Here is an 11,246-nt window from a genome sequence, read left to right as displayed (position 1 = left end):
GATTTGTATTGCCCCAAAAGTAAAACTAATATAAACAAGCATAATTACCATAGACTTAAATGACAATTGTGGCATAAACTATAAATATTATGGCATTAAAAAACAATATGTTACGTAAGGAGGAACCAAAGAGAACATTCTAACTGCTGCTTTCCTCAAGCTGAGGAAACAATTTATTGATGTTTCAAAATAACTTTTTTCCCTCAAGAGTAGCGATGGGGTTCAGGACCAACTACTGCAAAGTATGACACCCTGGCACATTAAATACTGTAAGCTGAAGGGGTTTGAGAAAATGGCAGAAGCAGGAAGGTCACCTTCCCTCTGCCCTTCTCCCTGAAACACGCCATAAAACCCTCACGTGAGGAGTGCCTTATAACCAGAAGAAAGGAGCACCCTTGTCTCTGAAGACAAAGGGACTCAAAGAAGAATCCAAACAAACAAGCACTGCTAAGTATCCCCCAGTTTACTACACTTACTTCATACTCCTTAACTTATCCTAGTCTTCCACGACCCCATTCTTCCTCAATCCTAGCATGAAAATACTCAGATCTGTTTCTTTGGATCTTCATTTCCTTATGAAGCCTCCCATGTCATGTAAAACTTATTAAAAACTATTAAATAAATCTGTATGCTTTTTTCCTATTAATCTCTTTGTCAGTTTAACTTTCAGAACAAGCCAGAAACCTTTTTCCTCCCCTACAGTAGCAAAGGTAGAACATGGCTTTATATGAATCAAAACAACGGGATGAAAAAACTTAAAAAAAAAAAAAAAAAGCTCATAGATGGTTGACCATCTCTTGCAGGAGAATATCTTCTCTTCTTTATTTTTTAAAGAGACTGGCATTTGTCCAGGCACTGCAGTAGATGGGCGGGTTACATGACATTTCCCTGCAGCATAAATTCTACGGATGTGTTTCTGTAATCATACTAATTACATTACCAGATGTTCTCATCATTCTTCTCTTGCCTTAATGGGACATAGATTTCCTATTTTGAAATTGTCACTTATTTGTTATATTTGTCAAGTGTTTTAAATACTATATGGGCTCCTTTATTTGCTTTTGAAAACAGTAGTCTAAAAATTAAACTTGACATGAAGGCCAGTGATGACTAAGATAGGAATTATAATATTAATTATACTTCTACTAACCATACCGTGCTACTGCAATTATCCTGGACTTTCATAGGATACCAGGCCTGAGCTACCTATTTTCTCTGTCATTATAAATAGAGTTTTCATAGGAAGCAGTTCACTGGAACAAGTTATTTCTTTGGGAACCGACTGATAGCTAAATGAGATTTTTAAAATAATAATTCTTAGAGTATGGGCAGAGAAGTATTAAAAATTAGACACTGTCATCATAAGCTACCAAAAGCTGTATTGGTATAAAATAATCTAATGCAATATTTTGGGGAAAATATAATCCAAAATCAATAAATTTTGATTTAAAGCATAACTAAATTTGTATGCCTTTTTCCTATTAATGTATTAATTTTTATAAATCTTTTTCTTTCATTGTGTAATTTGGAGTTAAAATATTTTTCTGTTGAGGAATATATATATACATATATATGAAAATGTGTGCAGAATTTAAACATGTGTGCATGCATGTATATGTACACATATGTGTAGACAAAAATACATGTGTACAAATGCATATATATAATGTAACTGCGCTGAAATAAGAAGGGAAACTTTCTTTAAAGAGAAAAAAATGTAACCCACTTGCTATTAAAGTAAGCACAGACTTAAAACCCTATGAAATAAATACTTCCCTCTGTTATCACTTCCATATTATCTCTGTTAAGGAAAGGCTAGGTGAGAATGGAGGAAGACGTGCAGAAGAAAGTAGATGAAAGGAAGAAAGTGAGGACCTCCCACAGAAGGTGAAGAGCAGACTGTAGCCAGGCGGGAGGTGGAAAGAGAAAGGAGCCTGAGAGACGGGGAGCCTGAGGGAGAGGCAAGGCCTGCTCCCGCCCCCTCCCTGGCCTGGCCACACATCTCGCTTTAGTAGGTTCCTGCCCAGGCTGCCAAGTCATCTCCATCTGAATGCGGCTTTTGCGCGCCCGGCTCTTTCTAGCAGCCCCTTTTCTCCGTGGTGGGTTTAAAGATTCTGGTTTCAGTGTTGACCCACTTGGCTTGTAGATTGCATCTGATTTACCACATTTAGTGGACGCGTCTGTTTATGGGCAATTTCCTCATTATGAAAGGTCCTCTCCTTTTTTTTGTTTCCTCCAAAGAAAGACCTTTTTGTTTTGCTAATGAAGGTTCTGTGAAACTGGTGGAGTTTGCGGGGATGTGTGCCTGTAGTTTAACTTTTGAGAAACTGCTATTGTTGCTTCTAAGTGCACCTGGATGTCTAATAATGTGTTTTATTTAGCAAGCCATCCTGGAAGTCTAAAGGTTATTCTTATTTTATCTTTAAGCTGGTATTTTTCTTCTTAATATTTGCCTTAAACAATTTCCCCTAGAATTGAACGTCTGCATGACATATATCGACATATATATATCAATAGAGGTATCTGTCTATAAATAAATACACTAACATATCAAGCTCTATCTGAATCTACTCTATCTCCACCTCTATCTCTACCTCTCTAGCATGTATGTAATTCTGCCTTTCCTCTCCTCCAGCAAGGACATAAATCGTGCAGTTGATGATAATATGCTCTATACTATAGAATGGCTAGCCTACTCCTTACATGGAGAAATCTCCCCATCCTGTGGTCTTTTAGGATATTGCTACTGAAGTGAAAGCCATGCTATGATCTTGCAACTATAATCATGAATTAATTTTATAAGAAGAGGATGATTCTTTTAAAGGAGAATCTTGGTAGATTCCTATTTTTACAGCTCATACTATTTCAGTTTAGAAAAAACTGTGTCAGTCATTATTCTCAGCATCTTACATGGGCCATTTCATCATTCCAGTAATTCTGTAAAATAGGGACGCTTACATCTCCATTTCATAGAGGAGAAAACTGAGGCTTGTCCAAGATCACAGAGACCATGACGAAGTTTGAAATTGAATTGAGGGTCAAATTCAGTCCTTGGATAAGGTATTTCTTGTCTCAGGTCTTGCACATAAAATTCAACAAACAAAATGTCATCTGGATTAATATAATTACATTAATTTCTGTTAATTGAGAACCAACAGTGTGTCACATACTGTCCAGATTCCTTAAATATTCCTCAGTATTATTTCGCTAATCTATCAAAGTCTTCATGGTGAGAGGTTAGGAAACATTAAGGCCAACAGCTACCAACCACCAAAAACATTCTGTGACTTGAGGTCATTCCTATTCCAAAGCTTGTATGGTTCCCATTATTAATCACCGAGGCTATAAGAAATCACCTAGGAAATGTGAGCTTTTCTCCTTAGCATATTTGGTAAGATTAGCTACAATTAATATACCTCTGCACCAGCAGACCCATCTCCCCAAGGGTAGACAAGAGACAGATGGAGAGATCTTAATGTTTCTCTCATAGAATTCAGGTTTGCTTTTAGCAGCTATTAAGTATTAAGAATTAATGCACTCCCCATGTGTCTGCTCTGAGAAAAAACACAAATGGCTTTTTGGAATTACTTAGATCTAAAGTGCTTGAAAAGTGAGTCTCATTTTGATTGAATTAACTAGAGATGTTATCTGAAAAGAATTATCTCAATCATATATCAAACACTTAAACAAATATAAACTTTTCCTGCCTGCCTTCATTCATTGATTCATATTTACTTATTCTGTAAGTATTTCCTGAACACTTACCATGTGTAAGGCACAGTGCTTCCTTACCTTATAATCTGGCAGCAAGTGAATGCCATGGCGAGCGAGCTACAGTATTGGAGCAAGGAGGGGAAAGCTCAGTGCGCGTCTAGAGGAGGGTCTGAGGCTCCTGCCCAGAGAAACGCGAAGAGGCTTTCTGGGAGAACTAGCAAATGTGCGGACCCCCTGAGGCCGGGGGGGGGGGGGGGGCGCGGGGCGGGGAGAGTGTGAAAGGTAAAAATGGCAAAGACCCTTGCAGAGGAGGAGTCCCGTGCGAGGGCAGAGGGGAAATCAGGAACAGGGACTGGCGAAGTGCATGCAAGCTGTGGCCCAGAGACAGGCTGGCGTTAGACTGCGGGGCTCTGAGTGCGACGGCCAGGAGTGTAAGGTTCACTTGTAAGCCAATGGTCCTCAGAGGGAGAGCTCCCAGTCCTGCAGCAGCGGCATCACGCCGGGCCCCACCTCGCACCTGGCGAGCCCGCCCCCTGGGGCGGGGCCTGAGCAACCTGGAGTTCAGCAGCCCCTCCAGGTGAGGCGGACGCAGCCCAGGCCTGGGAACCGGAGCGCGGCGAGCCCCGCGGGACTGCTGTGTGTGCTGTGCCCGGAAACTCTGCTGGCGGAGTCCTCAGCGGGCCGCCAGGCCCCGCGGAAGCGGCGGCCCCCGGGGGTGACCGCCGCGGCGCCAGCAGCCTCACTCTCCTTCCCCGGGTCCCGCGCTCCTTGGATGGGAAAAAGCAGCACTGGGGCAAGCCCGGCAGAGGCCCGAGCGCCAAACCTGCCCGCGGGACACCCCTGACCCCACAAGCGGAGAAGGCCTTGTCCATTTTTAAAGGGTTACAAAGGAAGAAACGGAAGAGGAAGAAGAAGAAAATGATGAGGAAGGAAGAGGAGGAGGAAAGGGGGCACCAGGAGGAGAAACACCGCGATGAAGTGTGGCCTGCCCAGCTGGTGTTTGCTGCCCGATCCTCTACAGAAAACGCTTGCTGACCCCGGTGCAGACGAGCAGAAACAAGGTTCTCGGTAACTGAAGAACTCACAGAGTCCGTCCCGATCGGCAATCTCCCGGGGTTTGTTTTGGAGTCGTTTGGAGAGCAGTACCATGAAGAAAGCATGAACTCTGGAGCCTCTTGTCTAGTGTGGAGAAAAACAACCCATGCTTGAATGCTTAGTGGGTGTTTAGATGTATCTCCCTAATGTTTAGTTATGGTCTCAAACAGTGCTAGGCACCGGAATCACCCAGTTATCTTCTTAAATGCCAATTCCAGTTTAGTAGGTCTGGATGGGGCTTGAGAGTGTTCACTTCTAAGAAGTTTCCGGCGGGGGGAAGCACACTCTAAGTAGCAAAGGTCTAGGCTGAACCCCAGTAGGTTATTTGAAAAAACACATTTTTAAAGTCACATAGGAGGCATGCAAAATAATTCTTCCTTCCACAGAAATCAAAGGCGGCTTTTCTGCTGTAAAACATCCAACGGTTCACCAGAGTGCACCGGCCCTTGCTGGTGGTCACTGGCAATTCTGTCAGGATATGGAATGAAGGGGAGAAAAGGAAGGTAATGAATATGGTGGGTGGAGAAGACAGGACAGATCCTCCCACAGTGACCAGAAGTAGTCTAGCCTCATGGTTTGGGGACTCACATTCTCTTAGACTTCAAATCCAGGCTCCCCCACTGATCAGCTGTGTGACCTTACACAAATTAGTTCACCCTCTGCCATGACTCCTCATCCATAGATGGAAATAAAATTCCTCAGAGAGTACTCATAGGGAGTAAGAGGCAATATCAGAAAATACTGTTAATGCCATAGTGAGACTGTACTAAACTATAAGGAACACTAAGTAATGGTATCTTTAATTATTGGAGATAAAAAATATATCAGCCTGAGATGCAAAGGAAGCTCTCTAAACACCACAAATCTTAAGCAAACAACCTAAACATTTATTAATGTTACTAAAGGACAAATGGCCCCAAATAGAGCTTTAAATATACCTGTTGGTTCATAAGGATTTGTATCTTAAATATTTGGGATTCCTTCCAAAGAAATCACATGTGTGTAATGGGGGACATTAGTAGGTGTTTGTTTTTTGACTCTAAAATACATATTGTCTTTGTTGTTTAAGGGTTGTATTAGATGGTGGATAGGCTTTGTAATATTTAGAAAAGCAATTAGAAGGCAGAAGGCTTATAGCTTCCAAAGGAAATATGTATTTTATGTCTAATTGTATTTCAGAATTAAAATATGGCCTTTGAAATTTTTGCTATTAAGTGGAAATTTATCATAGAATCACACTCGAAGTAAAAAGTTCAGTTAAATGTCATGTATCTGATGAGTACATACATTTTTATATTTTAACGGAGTGCTTTGGCACCGCGGAAGCAGTCTGAGAGGTGTCACGTACCGTGCCAATTATTCTTAATTGAAACTCTCTAGGTCTTCACCTTGATTTGATGCCCTTTGCTTCTTTATTATTCTCAGCTGTTACCTTATTCACCTTGTTCTTCACAAAGCTTTCCTTTCCACGGTGCTTCTGCTCCATGCTACGTGGATGTAGTAGAAAGAAGAAGGGGTCTTTGGTGCCAGAGAGACCTAGAAGCAAATCCAGGCTGGAGTTTGCCACCTGAGACCTGACCTTATGCGCTTTCTCCGAGATTTGGTTTCTTTGCTCATATTGATAACCCACTTTGCTGGATTATTGAGGATTAGAGATAATATGTGTTAAGTGTTTTCACAGAGGCTGTCCATAGAAAATAGGCAACGAGTATGAGCTTCATTATGATTTGTAAAGGAGGTATCAACTCATGTGCAATCCACTCTAAGAAGTCTTCCTAGAAGCCTGGAAGATGGAAGCGATTTTTACCTTTCTTAATACCCAGAGCTGCATTTTACTCGCACCGGGTTACTTTTATATGTGGCATTTTGGTTATTTATGTGTATGAATATCTGCACTATAAGAGATGAAATTTATAGAGCTAAGATTCGGGTTTCCACATTCCTCTCTGCAACATGCATTTAGCCAGGAGCTTGCGAATAACAGCCGCAATAATAAATGTTCAATGAATAGTTTTTTAATAGAGCAAAAACCATTTTCTGACAGAACTCATATCAAAACTGATATCTACCTGATTTTCCCTGATTCCCCCAACTCTTCAATGCCCCACAAAATTGAATTATATCAGACACCAAATGTTTCACAATATTTTCCCTCAAGTATGATTTATTGAACAATCATATGTAATAGGAAATACAGAGAATTACAGCAGAGTAAAAACACAAGAATTGTAGCTTGTCATGTTAAAAATGAAATAAAAGAGCTACTGGTTAAATAAAAAGGCATATGAGATTGTTAGATATATGTTGTGTAGCTGAGAATAAAAATGCAAAGCCGGACATGGGAGACAGAACTGCCGACTCACCCACCCTGGCTTCAGGGCGGACTCGGGCTACACTGGTGTGTGTGGAAGGGATGGGCACTGGGGACCTCCGCGCTGACTCCCGCCAGTTGGCACTAATTCGTCGCTGTCTTAGGGAGAGAGAAGGCAAGAAAGAAGGGAGATGAGAAGGAGAGAAGTAGAGAGGGGAGGGGGAGGAGGGAAAGGAGAGAGGAAGGGAGATGAGGAAGAGAAAAAGCGCATCAACAGCGTGACAATTCTTCGGAAGAAGTGGTGCGTGTTTTCTCCACTCCCTCCAGAAATTCAGTCACGGTGCTTTATAAGTTAAATAACCTGGAAAATTAGGGGAGAGGCCATATACAGAAACTGATGAATCCATTATATTTCTCTCTCTCTCTCTTTTATTTTTTTTAGTAACAAAGTCTATAGGTCCTAAAGTATCAATAGGAACAAAGCGGACAAGTTTCCTATGACCCTTGAGAAGCAGTCTCAATTTACTTCCTTCTCCCTGGAGAGATTCTCTAGCTCTACTGAAAGACAACTGGCTCAAATAAGAACAAAAGTAATTACACTTCCCAGATAGTCAGATTCTATTTTAAATGCAGAATATTTCCTAGCTGGTAAATAGCTATTTTTAAAAAGACATTGAAAGCAGTAGTTATAATTTCTTCATAAATAGAAATAAAAAGTCCATTGTTAAAAGACAAAAAGTCACCATGATGTACATATCTATAAATCTCCCCCAACACGCCATCATAGATCAATTTGTACTGCTTACGTTTAAAATACCAATTGCATTATAATGTCTATGATACAAATCAATTCTTTAGCTGAGTTCTACACAAGATTCAGGTGAACCAAAAACTAAGGACCTTATTCACAGAACATTTAAAAGCATTTTATACACAGTCTATGCACAAATATATCTTAAATTAGAACAATGCATACCTAATATGCATATAGAATATGGCTTACACATTAAAGGAGATCTAAGTTGTGGGTTCTAAAATCCCACCACTCAGACTTAAAAGCTTCTGATTTCATCAATTTTTAAAATATTGCTTAGCATTGTGGAACCCAAGAAAAAAGCAGGTGCAACAGAAAACTGATAGTATGGATGGATCCTCCTTCACTTTGTTCTTTAATTGATGGCTACTTTTGATTTTTTCCATCCCGTTTCTACCTTTCACAAAGATAGATTCATCTCAGAATCACTGAAGTGTTTGCACAGTGAAAAGTTACAGCCCCTAATTGTGCTTGACCTTTCTTGTCAGCTAATAACTAACAAAAGCTGTTCTTCAGTTTGGAGCAAAGGAAAGGCTCTGCACATGCTCAGGCAAAACATGACAAGCAAGCTGAGTTTCCAAGAGTTGCAGTCTGTTTCTGTGTAGTAAAATTAAAAAGTCAAGCCAAATAATATTATCTGTACAGAAAAGTGTGGGTTTCCATTTTCATAGATATTTTTCAATACACACACACACACACACACTTCTTGTCACTGATCCTGGGCCTGTAATATATTTTGTTATGTCCTAGTGGGATCAACACCCCAGAAGGCAAATTCCATTCTCAGTTCTAACACCTGTCTCCAACAATGGCTGAAGGTTCTTGTCATCCTGGAGTGTAGGTGATAGGTGATTTGCATTGTGATGATCCCCATATGGGTGACGTTTCGCGCTTTGGAACCACAGGGTGGTCCGCTGGTTTCAGGGATGGGTTTCACTGTGGTTTCCCAGCTTGAGAGTTACAATGGTCATCAGGTCTCAGAGCCAGGCTAAAGCTCCACTGTTGTCACAGGACTTCAACGACAGCTTCTGAACAGCCTGACCTCTCATGTTGCTTCCGTGTATTTAAAATAAGGACAATCTAAATAGCCTGTTCTTCAGAGCTGCAAAAAAAACTGTTTTCCATATTTTTGCTTTGCTTTCCTTTTACTTAAAACCTTGCAATATTGGTAACTATAGAAGTCCGCATAAAACAATACAAGAAAGAAAATTTTTTAAATGCCTCATCTTTTGCCCATGTGTCGCAAGGTCACCCATGCTATAACTGGGTTCAGAGTGTTGAAAATTTTAAACTATCCACCTTTTGTCTTAAAAATTTCTCAGACTTGCTTGAAAAAGCTGGATCAAAACAATCAAAACATTTCCTCCAAGACTGTTTTTTGGAGGAAAGACAATGGCAGAAATACTGGCCAAAAACTCTGATGGCAATTTTGAATGTATTTGTTTGGCCGGAGGTACTAGCTCAGAATTTATGTTCTTCTCAGTATAAGTTCCTTCTAGGAGTCCATTAAAATGGCCTGATCCAGGTGTGTGCTGAAAAAGGAGAACATAACGTTGTGGAAAGTTGAGGATTTAGGATGTTTTAGTCCTGTTGTCATTATCCTGAAATAAAATCCAAATGAAAATGAAGATCAAGTTTTAGTCATATACATGCATCAATTACTGTGTGGTAATGTCACATGGACTTTATACACCTTGTCAGAAATAAGGGATTTATCAGTGTATAATAGATAATTGGTTTTCTATCTTCTTAGAATTCCTCTTCTTCTTTCTTCTCTTTGTGTATATGTGCATGTGTGTGTATGTTTGTATATTTCAATTGCAGTAAAAATTTGGATTGTTTGGATCAGAGGTCACAAACTCAAGGAGCTATACAAGCCTAGAAGACAGTATAAATGAGGTAAGTGGGCCTGTGTGAGTCACAAGGACTGTAGTGAACTCAAGAGCATTAAGTCCTGTTTAAAGATATTTAAAGCGATATTTTAAATCAGTGTGGGAGTCAACCAAGCAAGTGCACAGAGTAAATCCAGCCCACAAGCCATCACGCTTTGACGTCTTCTTGGACGGTACACTCAACACTAAAGAGCAGGCATTGGTAGGCATGGGGAACACTTCCCCCACCAGGGAGTACCAGGTCTGATCATCGTTTGCTCTTGGAGCACCGGAAATCTCTGGCATGTCCTTCAAGGAAGACAGTATAATAAATTATATTCCAGCCTCTTTTGAAATAATAAAGCAGCATGGCATTTTGTATCCAGTTCCAATCGCATTCACTCTAATTAGCAAAAACATTTTGAAAAAGTAATCAAAACAAAATAGTTCTGTGGACCGAAATGTCTTAGAAATAATAGTGAAGTTATACAGCAATGTGAAAAGTAGATTCAAAGGTTGATTTCTTGCCCTAAGTACAGTGTTGCACATTGATTGATGAGGTTTCATCACGGTGCATGTTGAATTAGACTTCAATGTTTCCTGAGAAAATATCCCATACTGGGGCCCACACACTGAGAATGAAGTAGGTAATGGCTCTCAGAGATATGGCCAGGCTGCCATAAAATCTATACTTGCCATGATGGAGGCCAGTGAAAGAATTAGCTAGAGGTCATAAAGGTGTGGTTAATACCTGGGAGCCTGTAGGCAAAATCTGACCTTCACATATATTTTGTTTGGTCTACACAGGGTTTCAAAAAACTTTGAGCCAACATTAAAAATGGAAAGATTTTACATAAAAAAAATCTCTTAGCCAATGGAAACACCTGGAAACACTGGTCCCTAATTTGTACATGGTGAAAATTTGTTGGAGGCAAAGAGTGGCTGGCTGCCACCTTCAGCTCAGGTGTACTGTGTCCTTTCTGTTTCCAAGGCTGACCACTGCTCTCATCTCCCAGATACTGGGCCTGAGTCACAGTTACCAATTGTCCCCACTCCTGTTGGTTTTCTACTTCCCCTATTTAAGAGATCTGCCTATCTCTTGGAGGCATATAAATTTCACCTACTAAAGGCCATGATTTCTGGAAGACTGACTGTGCACTGAAGGCAGAGCTTTCTCAAACTGAGAAGTAAACTACAGGATTTGGTTAGTGCTGATGGAAAGAAAAATTGTCTAACGGCCTGCTTGAGTTTGAACACCACTATTTGAGTGGGTCTCAAATCCTTCCAGCTTCAGGGTCTTTTTAGTTGCAAAAAAGAAATAAGAGGCTTCATTAACTGCCAGTTGAATCCCACTGAAACCTTTTACTGATGAGATGCCAGAATTTTACAGATATGTATGTTTTTTGCCTTAGACATCTTCATAGATTGGACAGTCATTTTT

The 11,246-nt window shown here is 40.4% G+C and overlaps 1 protein-coding gene across 2 annotated transcripts in view; it reads right to left on the bottom strand.

Moving 5' to 3' along the window:
• Nucleotides 1-6,955: 6,955 nt before the first annotated feature.
• The window catches only part of PDE1A (phosphodiesterase 1A), a 236,704-nt gene continuing 232,413 nt past the window's right edge, over nt 6,956-11,246 (bottom strand). For both annotated transcript variants that reach the window (XM_035007595.1, XM_035007596.1), the window contains exon 15: nt 6,956-9,535. The gene's annotated coding sequence lies outside the window, so the exon portion shown is untranslated. The remainder of the gene's footprint in view (nt 9,536-11,246) is intronic.

Source organism: Mirounga leonina, unplaced genomic scaffold (assembly GCF_011800145.1).
Source record: "Mirounga leonina isolate KUSES-001 unplaced genomic scaffold, KU_Mleo_1.0 Mir_151, whole genome shotgun sequence".
Lineage (NCBI taxonomy): Eukaryota > Metazoa > Chordata > Mammalia > Carnivora > Phocidae > Mirounga > Mirounga leonina.
The sequence above is the reverse complement of the archived record's forward strand: the minus strand, read 5'-3'. Positions and strand labels throughout refer to the sequence as shown.